Source organism: Tursiops truncatus, chromosome 8 (assembly GCF_011762595.2).
Source record: "Tursiops truncatus isolate mTurTru1 chromosome 8, mTurTru1.mat.Y, whole genome shotgun sequence".
NCBI classification, from domain to species: Eukaryota; Metazoa; Chordata; class Mammalia; order Artiodactyla; family Delphinidae; genus Tursiops; species Tursiops truncatus.
In genome coordinates this window covers 56,778,398-56,795,314 of record NC_047041.1, presented here as the reverse complement: position 1 = coordinate 56,795,314, position 16,917 = coordinate 56,778,398, and the positions used below count along the sequence as shown (strand labels likewise).

The 16,917-nt window shown below is 35.2% G+C and overlaps 1 protein-coding gene across 5 annotated transcripts in view; it reads right to left on the bottom strand.

Annotated features, from left to right (window-relative positions):
• Positions 1-16,917, bottom strand: part of PGM2L1 (phosphoglucomutase 2 like 1) — a 73,853-nt gene that overhangs the window by 33,665 nt on the left and 23,271 nt on the right. Inside the window, exon 2 of one of the 5 annotated variants that reach the window (XM_073808469.1) lies at positions 13,430-13,670. The exons of the other annotated variants lie outside the window; for them this stretch is intronic. The gene's annotated coding sequence lies outside the window, so the exon portion shown is untranslated. The remainder of the gene's footprint in view (positions 1-13,429; positions 13,671-16,917) is intronic. 5 annotated transcript variants of the gene reach the window in all.

Sequence of the window (16,917 nt, the reverse complement as noted above, 5' to 3'; positions counted from 1 at the left end):
ATAGTGGAAACTAAAGTAACCAGAGGACATGCCACAAACTAATGAGAAGCCATGGAAATTTTGATCAACTGAAATTGTAATCTGCTTAAACTAGATGGATGTTAAAAGAAATGTGTATACACACACACACACACACACACACACACACACACACACACACATAGAGAGAGAGAGAGAGAGAGAGAGAGCAAGCACCTTGACTCAAGGAGTCTATTTCATAAATGGCACAAACTAACAAATATAGAGCCTACATTAAAATATGAATAGCTATTAAGAGAAAAATCTAAACAATAAGATTATCTGGGCTACTATATATTATTCCAATGTCTAAGATATCGCCAGATTTGATACAGAGGTCAAAGACTTGAAGAGAGTTAACATTTAAAAATAGGTTATAAGAAAGACAAAAATTGAAAAGACTGAAAAACTTCAGTACTATAGAGGGTACAAGGCAGTGTCATACAGTTAGTTACAATGAAATTGGGAGTCTTTTCAGAGTGATTTTTCAGCAATTATGAATATTTAAACTGCATATGCCTTTTGGCCCATAGATTTCTCTGTCCACAGTAATACCTTCACATGAACAAGATTCATTCATACAAGAATATTCACTGCAGTATCTTACTGGTAGTAGTATTATTACCATCATATTGAGATTAAGAGATAAGAGATTAAGATTTAGAGAAGGAGTCTTATAACACTGAGCTAATATTGGAGGTCTAGACAGGATTTGAATCCAGGTTGGTCTGGCTCTAAAGCCTATACCATCTCACTATAAACAAAATAATTATGTAGGGCAGGTTAATAATGCTTCTAATAATAATTTAACTCCAGCTACAAAGTAAAAAAGATTCCTTTTTATTACAGCTATATAAATATAAAAATGATCCACCAGACATAAACGCTATTAGGTTACTGAGTATACTTCTTAATATTTATTACACAGCTATTAGAGTAGGGCCTAAAAATTCTATTTTCTGTTATACATCACAACCAGTTCTAACCTAATTCCTGGTTCTGAAAAAGCCTGTAAATTGGAGAAAAATAAAAATGGGTAAAGAATCATGATGCATTAGAAATAAGCAAATCTTTATGGTAAAAAGAGCTAAGTGACTAGGTGACAGTCATTTGAAATCTACTTTAAAGTCAGATTTCTCTACTATTTCATAGCTAGACATTAAATTAGATGTTGATGTTCCAAACATTTAAAAATGTAATTAAAAGTCTATCTATGTAGCCATGATTATCATATATTTTCCATTTGAATGATGAAATTACATTTGTATTTTGCTGTTAAAATCTTCAAATAACCATGATTTTTATAAACTATAATATATGAAGATTCTCAAGAATTACAAAATTATTTTAAAAATACTATTTCCGGGCTTCCCCGGTGGTGCAGTGGTTAAGAATCTGCCTGCCAATGCAGGGGACACAGGTTCAAGCCCTGGTCTGGGAAGATCCCACATGCCGCAGAGCAACTAAACCCATGCGCCACAGCTACTGAGCCTGAGCTCTAGAGCCCACGAGCCATAACTACGGAGCCCACGTGCCACAACTACTGAAGTATGTGCACCTAGAGCCCGTGCTCTGCAATAAGAGAAGCTACCACAATGGGAAGCCCGTGCACTGCAATGAAGAGCAGCCCTTGCTCGCCGCAACTAGAAAAAGCCTGCACGCAGCAACAAAGACCCAACACAGCCAAAACTAACTAACTAAATAAATTTATTTAAAAAAATACTATTTCCACAAGGAACTAAGATATATTAAATGAAAAGGAAGGAAAAGCAGAAGAGTATATAAGGTGTTTAAATTTGTATAAAAAGATGTATATGTATACTTATGTATAATTCTAGAAATACTCCATGCAAATATAAGACACTACAAATAGTGATTATCTATGATGGGAAAATCAGGGGAAAATGCTGAGGTAGAAAGGAGTATTTTTATTGTACAGTCTTGGTTCTGATGGGCTATTTTATGTACGTATTACTTATTTTATGGTAAAAATTATATAGATATCCATGGGGGCTGAGAAAAACTACTACTTGTGTATCTACATGAATACTTTTTACCTCACAAACTACTCTCTTTTTCCTACGCACAGAAAGCTATTAAGAAGATCTGAATCTATAAAACATATATTTCTCAAATACAAATTATTGTTTTCTTTCTAAGTGTGCGCTCTTTCTAAGTGTATCTCAAATACAAATTATTGCGCTTTCTCAAATACAAATTATTGTTTTCTTTCTAAGTGTGTGCTCTTATTTACAATTCACTCATTACTTGAGAATAGGAGAAGCCCTATCAGCAAAAAAAGAAAATTGTTCAACTGTTAAAAAAAAAAAAAGCACCTCTAAAATTAAAATGTAACTCAGTAGGAAAGGTGATTTACATACTTCTTAGAAATGTACTTATTGACCTACTATATAAAATGAAAATTAATTATTTAGAAAGTAAATGTATCCAATCTGAACTAAATTTGCTCTTAACTAGCATATTTTAGAATCCTAATAATTTTAGTACCCTAAAAAAGTAACCCTGAAGAAAATCCAAAGAGATTTTAGTGACTACTAGCATGTTCTATACTTCATCGGAAATGAAGCTGGTTGTTTAGTATGAATCAGTAAGCTAAAGAATACAGAATTAAAGCCATGCATTATTTTCAAATTTTACCTGTATACCAAAAATTTTCCTTTGGTTCTAATCATATGGATTGCTGCAACTTTATACGGCTGAACTGAAGACAAGAAAGTGTCTTCTTACATAATACTGTGTGGAGGTTTTTTTTTTTTTTTCCATATTGTAGGTCCATAAGGCCCAAATTCAAAGAAAACATGAAAGAACTGATTTACAAAAAAGGCAACACTTTAAATATATAGAAGTGCCTCTTCTAACAAACTTAACTTCTTAAAGACTTTCATAACTGTGAAGAAAGCTCACATCAGCCTCAAATCATGCCAACTCTGCCTGCCATGAAATGAAACTATTAGCGTTTACTTATGAAGGCTCATTTTGGACACACCCAAGCTTTTCTGAACCTATTCTGTTAATAATTAGGAGGCTTCTGTATTATTTATGCATAACAAATATAAATGTGTATAAAAGTATATAAAAAAGTACGTAATCGTCATTAAGTAAAACAAATCAAGTTTGCCAATGAGGAATTCACCTGTAAATCTTCTTTCCTACTACTTTTATAAACCTAGTATTTTTATAATTCTTATACAGTTGAATCTCTATTAATATTCTACTACTAAACCTAACAGCTTAAAAGCAATCTAAAATATGAATCTCATTGTTTAGAAGTTTAGAAGAGATCTAAAAGAACATAACATATATTAACAATTCCAAATCTTAATATTGTTAAACATCTAAAGAGGAGACAACATATAAAATTGATTTTTTAGTAACTCAAATATATCTAAAATTATAAATCTGTAACACTTTTAAATGCTTCTGACAGAGATGGGTATCTAAACAATAAATATCAGTTTTATATTAACTACAGAGAAAAAAATTTAAGTTTATTTCTAGACAGAAGTTAAAATAGGAAACTGCAATCTGAAAATCTGAAGGGTGAATGCAACTGACATTTACTTCTGAGGGTCAGCCAGCTTGGAGATCCAAGTCTAGAGTCCTGAAGCAGAACATGTTTTCCAAACCAGATGCTTCCTGAGTCCAAAATACACTCTCTTAAAACCAATAATTTTTTTCCCTTTAAAAGGATTTTGGTGTAATTCTAAAATTAATTTTTCCATCTTTAAAAAAATTGTAGAAATTAGCATAAGTTAAATTGGCTTAGATAAAACACTTGAATGACTATACTTGTCATATAAAGTGAGATTTACTTAATAATAATTGGTTTAATAAAAGTTGAATAATAATCACTGAGTGAATATAAAAATCATATCCAGGAAATAAAGATGCTAACTACTCCAAAAGTAGAAAATAAGCTTTAAAATAAAATACATTGAGGGCAGAGAGCAGAAGCAAGAAGAACTACAATCCTGCAGCCTGTGGAACAAAAACCACATTCACAGAAAGACAGACAAGATAAAAAGGCAGAGGGCTATGTACCAGATGAAGGAACAAGATAAAACCCCAGAAAAACAACTAAATGAAGTGGAGATAGGCAACCTTCCAGAAGAAGAATTCAGAATAATGATAGTGAAGATAATCCAGGACCTCGGAAAAACAAGGGAGGCAAAGATCAAGAAGATGAAAGAAATGTTTAACAAAGACCTAGAAGAATTAAAGAACAAACAAACAGAGATGAACAATACAATAACTGAAATGAAAACTATACTAGAAGGAATCAATAGCAGAATAACTGAGGCAGAAGAATGGATAAGTGATCTGGAAGACAGAATGGTGGAATTCACTGCTGCGGAACAGAATAAAGAAAAAGAATGAAAAGAAATGAAGACAGCCTAAGAGACCTCTGGGACAACATTAAACACAACAACATTCGCATTATAGGGGTCCCAGAAAGAGAAGAGAGAGAGAAAGGACCCGAGAAAATATTTGAAGAGATTATAGTCGAAAACTTCCCTAACATGGGAAAGGAAATAGCCACCCAAGTCCAGGAAGCACAGAAAGTCCCATACAGGACAAACCCAAGGAGAAACACGCTGAGACACAAAGTAATCAAATTGGAAAAAATTAAAGACAAAGAAAAATTATTGAAAGCAGCAAGGGAAAAATGACAAATAACATACAAAGGAACTCCCATAAGGTTAACAGCTGATTTCTCAGCAGAAACTCTACAAGCCAGAAGGGACTGGCATGACATAAAGTGATGAAAGGGAAGAACCTACAACCAAGATTACTCTACTGGGCAAGGATCTCATTCAGATTCGATGGAGAAATCAAAAGCTTTACAGACAAGCAAAAGCTAAGAGAATTCAGCACCACCAAACGAGCTTTACAACAAATGCTAAAGGAACTTCTCTAAGTGGGAAACACAAGAGAAGAAAAGGACCTACAAAAACAAACCCAAAACAACTAAGAAAATGGTCATAGGAACATACGTATTGATAATTACCTTAAATGTGAATGGATTAAATGCTCCAACCAAAAGACACAGGCTCACTGAATGGGTACAAAAACAAGACCCATCTATATGCTGTCTACAAGAGACCCACTTCAGACCTAGGGACACATACAGACTGAAAGTGAGGGGATGGAAAAAGATATTCCATGCAAATGGAAATCAAAGGAAAGTTGGAGTAGCAATACTCATATCAGATAAAATAGACTTTAAAATAAAGAATGTTACAAGAGACACGGGAGGACACTACATAATGATCAAGGGATCAATCCAAGAAGATATAACAATTATAATTACATATGCACCCAACATAGGAGCACCTCAATACATAAGGCAACTGCTAACAGCTATAAAAGAGGAAATCGACAGTAATACAATAATAGTGGGGGACTTTAACACCTCACTTACACCAATGGACAGATCATCCAAACAGAAAATTAATAAGGAAACACAAACTTTAAATGACACAATAGGCCAGATAGATTTAATTGATATTTATAGGACATTCCATCCAACAACAGCAGATTACACTTTCTTCTCAAGGGCGCACGGAACATTCGCCAGGATAGATCACATCTTGGGTCCCAAATCAAGCCTCAGTAAACTTAAGAAAACTGAAATCATATCAAGTATCTTTTCTGACCACAACGCTATGAGATTAGAAATCAATTACAGGGAACAAAACGTAAAAAACACAAACACATGGAGGCCAAACAATATGTTACTAAATAACCAAGAGATCACTGAAGAAGTCAAAGAGGAAATCAAAAAATACCTAGAGACAAATGACAATGAAAACACGACGATCCAAAACCTATGGGATGCAGCAAAAGCAGTTCTAAGAGGGAAGTTTACAGCAATACAAGCCTACCTCAAGAAACAAGAAAAATCTCAACTAAACAATCTAAGCTTACACCTAAACGAACTAGAGAAAGAAGAACAAACAAAACCCAAAGTTAGCAGAAGGAAAGAAATCGTAAAGAGCAGAGCAGAATTAATGAAATAGAAACAAAGAAAACAATAGCAAAGATCAATAAAACTAAAAGCTGGTTCTTTGGGAAGATAAACAAAATTGATAAACCATTAGCCAGACTCATCAAGAAAAAGAGGGAGAAGACTCAAATCAATAAAATTAGAAATGAAAAAGGAGAAGTTACCACAGACACCGCAGAAATACAAAGCATCCTAAGAGACTACTACAAGCAACCCTATGCCAACAAAATGGACAACCTGGAAGAAATGGCAAATTCTTAGAAAGGTATAATCTTCCAAGACTGAACCAGGAAGAAATAGAAAATATGAACAGGCCATTCACAAATAATGAAATTGAAACTGTGATTTAAAATATTCCAACAAGCAAAAGTCCAGGACAAGATGGTTTCACAGGTGAATTCTATCAAACATTTAGAGAAGAGCTAACACCCATCCTTCTCAAACTCTTCCAAAAAATTGCAGAGGAAGGAACACTCCCAAACTCATTCTATGAGGCCACGATCACCCTGATACCAAAACCAGAAAAAAAGACTACAAAAATAGAAAATTACAGACCAATATCTGTGATGAATAGAGATACAAAAATCCTCAACAAAATACTAGCAAACAGAATCCAGCAACACATTAAAAGGATCATACACCATGATCAAGTGGGATTTATCCCAGGGATGCAAGGATTCTTCAATATAAGCAAATCAATCAATGTGATACACCATATTACCAAGTTGAAGAATAAAAACCATATGATCATCTCAATAGATGCAGAAAAAGCTTTTGACAAAATTCAACACCAATTTAGGATAAAAACTCTCCAGAAAGTGGGCATAGAGGGAACCTACCTCAACATAATAAAGGCCATATACGACAAACCCACAGCAAACATCATTCTCAATGGTCAAAAACTGAAAGCATTTCCTCTAAGATCAGGAACAAGACAAGGATGTCCACTCTCACCACTATTATTCAACATAGTTTTGGAAGTCCTAGCCATGGCAATCAGAGAAGAAAAAGAAATAAAAGGAATACAAATTGGAAAAGAAGAAGTAAAACTGTCACTGTTTGCAGATGACATGATACTATACACAGAGAACCCTAAAGATGCCAGCAGAAAACTACTAGAGCTAATCAATGAATTTGGTACAGTTGCAGGATACAAAATGAATGCACAGAAATCTCTTGCATTCCTATACACTAGTGATGAAAAATCGAAAGAGAAATTAAGGAAACAATCCCATTTACCATTGCAACAAAAAGAATAAAATACTGGGCTTCCCTGGTGGCGCAGTGGTTGAGAGTCCGCCTGCCGATGCAGGGGACGCGGGTTCGTGCCCCGGTCCGGGAAGATCCCACATGCCGCGGAGCAGCTGGGCCCGTGAGCCACGGCCACTGAGCCTGTGCGTCCGGAGCCTGTGCTCCACAACAGGAGAGGCCACAGCAGTGAGAGGCCCACATACCGCAAAAAAAAAAAAAAAAAAAAAAAAAAAAAGAATAAAATACTTAGGAATAAACCTACCTAGGGAGAAAAAGACCTGTATGCAGAAAACTCTAAGACACTGATGAAAGAAATTAAAGATGATACAAACAGATGGAGAGATATACCATGTTCTTGGATTGGAAGAATCAATACTGTGAAAATAACTATACTACCCAAAGTAATCTACAGATTCAGTGCAATCCCTATCAAATTACCAAAAGCATTTTTTATGGAACTAGAACAAAAAATCTTAAAATTTGTATGGCGACAAAAAAGACCCCAAATAGCCAAAGCAGTCTTGAGGGAAAAAAGCAGAGCTGGAGGAATCAGACTCCCTTACTTTAACCTATACTACAAAGCTACAGTCATCAAGACAGTATGGTACTGGAACAAAAACAGAAATACAGATCAATGGAACAAGATAGAAAGCCCAGAGATAAACCCACACAGCTATAGTCAATTAATCTATGACAAAGGAGGCAAGGATATACAATGGAGAAAAGACAGTCTCTTCAATAAGTGGTGCTGGGAAAACTGGACAGCTACATGTAAAAGAATGAAATTACAACACTCCCTAACACCATAAACAAAAATAAACTCAAAATGGATTAGAGGCCTTCCCTGGTGGCACAGTGGTTGAGAGTCTGCCTGCCGATGCAGAGGACGCAGGTTCGTGCCCCGGTCCGGGAAGATCCCACATGCCGCAGAGCGGCTGGGCCCATGAGCCATGGCCGCTGAGCCTGCAAGTCCGGAGGCCTGTGCTCCGCAGCGGGAGAGGCCACAACAGTGAGAGGCCTGCATACCGCAAAAAAAAAAAAAAAAAAAAGGATTAATGTAACACCGGACACTATAAAACTGTTATAGGAAAACATAGGAAGAACACTCTTTTACATAAATCACAGCAAGATCTTTTTTGATCCACCGCCTAGAGTAATGGAAATAAAAACAAAAATAAACAAATGGGACCTAATGAAACTTCAAAGCTTTTGCAAAGCAAACTACAAACAAGATGAAAAGACAACCCTCAGAGTGGGAGAAAATATTTGCAAATGAATCAGCGGACAAAGAATTAATGTCCAAAATATATTAACAGCTCATGCAGCTCAATATTAAAAAAACAAACAACCCAATCCAAAAATGGGAAGAAGACCCAAATAGACATTTCTCCAAAGAAGACATACAGGTGGCCAGGAAGCATATGAAAAGCTGCTCAACATCACTAATTATTAGAGAAATGCAAATCAAAACTACAATGAGGTATCATCTCACACCAGTTAGAATGGGCATCATCAGAAAATCTACAAACAACAAATGCTGGAGAGGGTGTGGAGAAAAGGGAACCCTCTTGCACTGTTGGTAGGAATGTAAATTGATACAGCCACTATGGAGAACAGTATGGCGGTTCCTTAGAAAACTAAAAACAGAATTACCATATGACCCAGCAATCCCACTGCTCGGCATATACCCAGAGAAAACCATAATTCAAAAATACACATGCACCCCAGTGTTCATTGCAGCACTATTTACAATAGCCAGGTCATGGAATCAACCTAAATGCCCATCGACAGACGAATGGATAAAGAAGATGTGGTACATATATACAATGGAATATTACTCAGCCATAAAAAGCAACGAAGTCGGGTCATTTGTAGAGACGTCGATGAATCTAGAGACTGTCATACAGAGTGAAGTAAGTCAGAAAGAGAAAAACAAATATCGTATATTAACACATATATGTGGAACCTAGAAAAATGGTACAGATGAACCAATTTGTAGGGCAGAAATTGAGACACAGATGTAGAGAACAAACATATGGACACCAAAGGGGGAAAGCGGTGGGGTAGGGGGTGGGGTGGGGTGGTGAATTGGGAGATTTGGATTGACATGTATACACTGATGTGTATAAAATGGATAACTAATAAGAACCTGCTGTATAAAAAATAAATAAAATAAAATTCAAAAATTGAAAAAAATAAAATACACTGTTATCATTTAAGTATAATATTGATTATGCCAATATTAGTGTGAAACATAAAAAGATTAATCATTTTATTTTAAAACTTAAGATTACATAAAGTCTTTTTTTTAACTTACAGATTTTTTTCTAACAAAGCACAGTCTACTGAGTCTACTATGTTCAACTCTTCTTCTTGGGCACACAGCTAGAATATTTTTTCCAGCCTCCCTTAGAGCTAGATGAGATCATGCGCCAGAGTTCTGGTCAATGGATCTGAGTAGAAGAGACGTGTGGCATTCCAGGCCTAGCCCATTAAACACTCCCTTACCCCCCGCAATCCTCTCTTTCCCCATCTACCCATGAAAGAGAGAGGGCTCCAAGGACTTCCAGGAGTATGTAGCATCAAGATGGAACAAATGATTCACAGAGCAAAATTCCCCTCTACCTCCTACCTCACAAATACTCCAACAAATTTTGGAGGATTTGTTACCACAGTTAACCTGACCTGTTTAATAAAATTAGTATTCAGAGAGGAATACTCGCAGACTCCTCAAAACTTTTTTTTTTAATGGTAGATTGAAAGAAATCACTTCACTTTCTATGTTTGTATCTTCAGGGCTTATGCAGTATCCTGGTTGGGCTTACTCTTTCCATAATGTTGTTAGTTTCTTTAATAGACTAAGACGTAGAAGACTTGAGTTCTTTACCCAGTCTATTCTATCAAGTAAACTATGAGCCCTTGGACAGGTCACTTCTCTCTGAGGCTCATCAGTACAATTTAGGGGTTGGAATTTAATCTGAAAAGATCTCATTCTAGTATATAGCTTTTCTCTGTGCATTTTTTTTAAAAAAGAAGAAGAAAGAAAAGATCTCTTCAAACCCTAACATTTTGATTGTTAGACTCACTTTGCAATCTAGTCAACAGTTCAAACTCCTTGTCTCTCTCTATTTAACTTTTTCTCCAATAAAGTTCATACTTGGAACTTTTTTTGTCCAATAAAATACATCAATTGATTAAATTTTTTTCAATCAAGGACAAATGCCAATTGCTAAGAACTGAGTACATCTTGAGTACTACCATACACACTCCTAATTCCAATCAAAAGCAAAAAACTTAGAATTTTAATTGGATTATAAACAGACACATATATAAGTTTCCTAAGGTGTTTTAAAAGTTTGACAATAAGTCAGGAATCTGAGGACCCCAGATTGGTAATAGCACCCAATTGCTAGATGTCTCCCAATATTTCTCTCTCCTTTAATCATACAGTTGGGTACATACTTGGCAGCCCAGCTAAGGGCTATACTTCAGTCTACCTTATAGTTAGATGTGACCATGTGACTAAGTTCTGGCCAATGGAATGAAAATGGGAATGACATGTTCCACTTTCAGGTCTTTCCCTGAAAAGGATTAAGTGTACACTCTCCTGAGTCTTATTCCTCTTCCCATGGGCTGAAGACATCTTGGATCAATAGTGGAAGTCACATTTTGAGGATGGCACAGCTACCCCATACCAACCCTGGACTGCCACTGACCTCTGAGTGTTATAAGAGAAATTATCTTCTCTCTGCTTTAAGCCATTACATTTTATAGCCCTTGGTATAACAGCTTAGACTGTACCCTAATACAGTAAGTGATGTTTGTGTCCCAATGGGAAATAAGGTTGAGCCTTCTTGATGCCCAATATAATACTTCTTCAAAACACTGAATTCCATCCCCTATCATTCCTCCTTCTCCTACCTATCCAAGCATTCTTCTTGCCATTCATACATTAAAGCAGCATTCATCAAAGTCCTTAGTTGGCAAATATTTTGAGGGAAATAACTATACATTTTTGCTATTCTGTATTTTTCCTATAACTCTAAGTGAAATGTCACTCAAAAATAAGTATTAGGAAAAAAGTTAACAGATGATAGTGGGCATTTCCTTAAAAAGAGTAATCAATTACATAATGGGGGTGGGGGTACCTTCAGTTGATAGTAGTGACCATACTTTAAACAACTTTGTATTCCCCACAGTACATAACCTGTACTTTGTACACAGAAGATGTGTTGACTATGAGTCATTAATGGTGACAAAATAGCCATGTTCTTTCAGGAAACATAAATATTAGGGAAAGAAAATATCAGAACAGGTTTAAGTTATCATGCAATCAAACATACGAACCCCCAATTGAAATGAATTTTCTAATTAAGTGGATATATTTTTTAAGATAAAGGCCTTTGGAAAAATAATTTCATGTTTTTCTTTGAGGCTAAATTAAATCACAAATATATACTTCACGTGATCACTCAAAAATATTACTTTGTTTTAATTATTACCATATTTTCAGTACCGAGAACAGAACCTGGTACCCAGTAGGCACTCAACAAATATTTGTTGAATTAATCAAAAATATCTACTTATTAAGCACACACTATGTGCTAGGTACAGGAAACACTATAGGGAAGAAGAAGACACTGTCTTTGCTCTCACAAAGCTCAAGATCTACTGAGGCATAAAGATAAGTAAAAGGGTAATTACCACTTTGAATATAAAAAATATTAAAATAGGAGTAAGTAATAGGGTTCTATAGGAGCACACAAGATAAGTCTCTAACCCATGATGGATTGAAAGATAGAGAGCAGAGTCAGGGAAACCTAACTGGAGGAAGTAATATCTGAAGTGAAAAATGAGTAGAAATTGGAGGGTAGAGGGTGAGGAACAAGTTGAGGGTAGAGTGATAGTGAGTTCAGCATTAGACTTATTTATTAAATTTGAAATGATATCTACAGTCAGCATGCCAACTATTAACTTCCCTACCCAATAGCCTCTTCCTTGTAACCAAGGAAATAAAAATTACCATTTTCACTTAGAAACTTTATTAAGAGTTTTCAAAATTATAAGCCCAATGCTGGAAATGGAGGGTATATAAATTACCATGGCAGGGGCAACAAACCACTCCAAACTTAGTGGCTTAAATCAATAATCATTTATCTCTCACAGTTTCTGTGGGTCATGAATTCAGAAAGGGCACAGCCAGGATGGGGCTAGCTGGGGCTTTCAACAGGAATACTTACAGTGGACACTACCTGTGACATGGTTCCAAGGGCAAGTATCTCAAGAGCAAGCAAGCCAGGTGGAAGCCACATTACCTTTTATGACCTAGCCTTGGAAGTCAGGAAGCTTCACTTCCACTATACTGCATTTCTGGAGACAGTTACAAAGATCTACCCAGGTGTCAGGGGAGGAGATATAGATCCTACCTTTCAGCTGAGGTGTGCCAAAGTTATAGCATGTGAGATGGGATATGTATATATGATACAAAAAAGATAAATGCATATGATACCAAAAAATGATATATAACGATATAATATATATGCATATATATAATATATATGGGTGCAGCCATCTTTGAAAAATACAATCTATCATAGAGGGAGTATAAACTGATACAATATCTCAGATGACAATTTGCCAATGTTATAAATAACTTAAATATTAATAGCCTTTGATCCAGCAATTCTATTTTTAGAAACTTATCCCAAGGAAATAATCATAGATGCATGTTAAAATTTAGTCATAAGTATATAAAATTTGTTATTGTATTATGTCTGTAATAGTAAAAAATATATATAAGCAAACTACATATCCAATAGAAAACCAGTTAAATAAAAAGTATGATGTAATAGTGCATTAGAATAGTATATTAAAAATAACTTTAGAATTCTATGATATGGGAAAAAATTCTTGATATATTAAGGGGGAAAGTATATACACCATATGTGCAATATGATTTCAAATTTATAAAATGGATACATACAAATGCACAGAAAAATAAAACTAAAAGGAAACACACTGTTCTTTATTAGTGGTCATTAAACTTTTTATTCCTTTATTTCCTTATATGGAAGGATGATATAATCAGGGAGAAAAGTTTAGAAAGTACAAATTAACCCCAAACTCTTTTACCTGTGGATTGATGTCATTCACCAGTTTAGGAAATTTCACAGCTGTTGTCTCTTCAAATGTTGTTTCTAGTTCATTTTCTTTCCTCTCCTTAAGAGATTTCAATTAAATGTATGTTGGAACTTTTTCACTGTATCATCTTATGTCTTATGCCGTCTTCTTTATTTTCCTCTTCATCCTTTTGTCATTCCATCCTTCAATTTTCCATGACCTATCTTCTAGTTTACTAATTCTCTCTTCAACTCTGTTTGAAATGTTATAAATTCATTCACTGAATTCTTGATTTTAGTTATTGCACTTTTTCAGATCCATAATTTCTATTAAAATCTACTATGTCTTTTTTGTATCATTTTCATTTCTCTGCCCAATTTTTAATTGGGAAGTTGACAAGCATAGTTATTTTAAAGTCTGCATTTGGGACTTCCCTGGTGGTCCAGTGGTTAAAACTCCATTCTCCCAGTGCAGGGAACCCGGGTTCGAGTCCTGGTCAGGGAACTAGATCCTGCATGCCACAACTAAGAGCCTGCATGCTGCAACTTAAGATCCTGCATGCTGCAACAAAGGTCTCACATGTGGCAACGAAGATCCCGTATGCTGCAACTAAGACCTGGCGCAGCCAAATAAATAAATAAATATTTAAAAAAATAATACTAAAGCCTGCATTTGATAACTGCAGTATAAAGAGCCCCTTCAGGAGTTTCTATTATCTGTTGGTTCTTCAGGTTCTTGTTCATGTTGACTTGTTTCCTTGCATGTCTGGTTATCTTTAACTCTGTATTGAATATTATATTTGAAACATTATTAGTAGGAATAATTTGAAACCTGGGATGAAGGTACTTTCCTCTAGGGAAGATTTTTTTTTTTGCTTCTTCCAAGCACCTGAAGACACTAGTAATCTGGGTTTCCCTTAATTCACTTTTCAGGCTCCAAATGACTCAGGGCCGGATGCAGTCTGTGTGCAGGATGTTTAGTTCAAGTTCACCAGTATTCACAGGGAAGTATTTACAGTATTCACCAGTATTCAAGTGGAAGTATTTTCAGGGTTCCCACCTATGGTAGGCCCTCAATTCCAATATTTGTCCCTCTATCCTAGCAAGGCTAACAAAAAGACTGCTAAACCTCTTGGCTGCCCATCCTGGATCAAAAAATGAGTACAGGTCAAAGGTGGCCCTAAATGCTAAACTCAACCTCTCCGAATTTCTGTCTTCTTCCAGATCTTGAACAGGAAATTCCTGACTAACCTGCTGAGTCATTAACACCTATAAATCTATACTTTGTCTATCTTTTCTAGCTGTTAGAAGAAAGTTGTCCAAACTACCTCATCTGTCATTACTAGAACCAGAAGTCCTTCTACTATACAATACTGTTCTACATAGTATAGTTTTATATACATTTAACTTACACATATTCAACTATATGTACTTAGCCCTACCTCCCAAAGCACTGCTAAAGATTACATTTTGTGCATGTGCTCCATTATATATGGTGAATTACTATATACATTATTATACAGTAATGTAACTGTACCAAGATAGATACTTGAAGTCACATATTCTGTAGTTCATAGGCAATTTAAGATTTCCCAAGTGTAATTTTTTACTTTATGAAATTTTTGTTATTTATTGACCTTAAAATCTAACTCCCAAGCAAGACAAGAGTCTACTATATCAGGGATATTCTGACACTGAAGTTATCTATTAGGGATACTTTAGACATTTTAATTCTGAGTAGGAGCTTAAACAAGATGACACCTAGGTCCCTGTCAACTGAGATTCTGTAATTCTATACTTAATTTAATTTGTACCAGAAAAAGATTCATGGCCTGATGTTTAATACGTATTTTGGAGTGGTGAAAATACTAACAATCAGGAGAAACTTTCCCATCAGCATGAAAACTATCAATGAAGGAAACAATAAGACGGGTTTTATTTATTTTTTAATAAGGCCCAATTTTCATATGCTTCCAAACTCATGCTACAATTATGGTCTGACTGCATTTCTCAGAAATTAAATATCTCTATCTCATATATATGTCATCTTTACATATGCTACAGAAATAATCCAAAAGAAAAAAAAAGCTGTATGCAAAATAATGCTCTCAGCATTCTTGAAAATAGCTATTAAAAAATCAGAAACACCTTATTGTATCTATATGAGATGATGGATGTTTACTAAACCTACTGTGGTAATCATTTCACAATATATGTAAATCAAACCATCATGCCATATACCTTAAACTTTTTTTTTTCTGGCTGCAACATGCAGCATACGGGGTCTTAGTTCCCCAACCAAGGATCAAACCTGTGCCCCCTGCAGTGGAAGCATGGAGTCTTAACCACTGGACCCCAGGGAAGTCCCGTATACCTTAAACTTATACAGTGATGTATGTCAATTATTTCTCAATAAAACTGGAAAAAAATCAGAAACACTTTAAGATGTTCAGCAAACAGAAAATGTTAAGTATGACATATCTACCAAGTATTATCTGTCAATAAAATTATAATTATGTTCTGCATGATAAAAATTACATAAATAAATCCAAAAGACAAACTGAAAAAAAAAAAACATTTGTAATCAAAACAACTAACAACGCAATTAAAAAAATGGACAGAGAACCTAAACAGACATTTCTCCAAAGAAGACCTACAGGTGGCCAACAGGCATATGAAAAGATGCTCAACATCGCTAATATTAGAGAAATGCAAATCAAAACTACTGACACGATGAAGTATCACTTCACACTGGTCAGAATGGCCATCATCCAAAAGCCCCCAAATAATAAACGCTGGAGAGGGTGTGGAGAAAGAGGAACCCTCCTACACTGTTGGTGGGAATGTAAATTGGTGCAGCCACTACGGAGAACAGTATGGAGGTTCCTTAAAACACTAGAAATAGTTACCATACAATCCAGCAATCCCACTCTCAGGCATATAAAATCCCACTTTTCTGGAAAAGACGAAAACTCTAAGTTGAAAATATACACACACTCCAACGTTCACAGAAGCACTATTTACAGTAGCCAAGACATGGAAGCCACCAATGTCCATCAACAGATGAATGGATAAAGATGTGGTGTATACATATATACACACAATGGAATATTACTGAACCATAAATAGAATGAAATAATGCCATTTACAGCAACATGGATGGACCTAGAGATTATCATACTAAGTGAAGTCAGACAAAGACAAATGTCATAGATGTCACTTTTATATGGAATCTAAAACAAATGATACGAATGAACTTATTTACAAGACAGAAATTGATGCACAGGCATAGAGAACAAACTTATGGTTGCTAAAGGGGAAGGGGGGGAGGGATAAATTAGGGGTTTGGGATTAACAGATACACACACTATATATAAAATAGATAAACAACAAGGTCCTAACTGTATAGCATAGGAAACTATATTCAATATCTTATAATAACCTATAATAGAAAAGAATCTAAGAAATAATACATATATGTGTATAACTGAATCACCATGC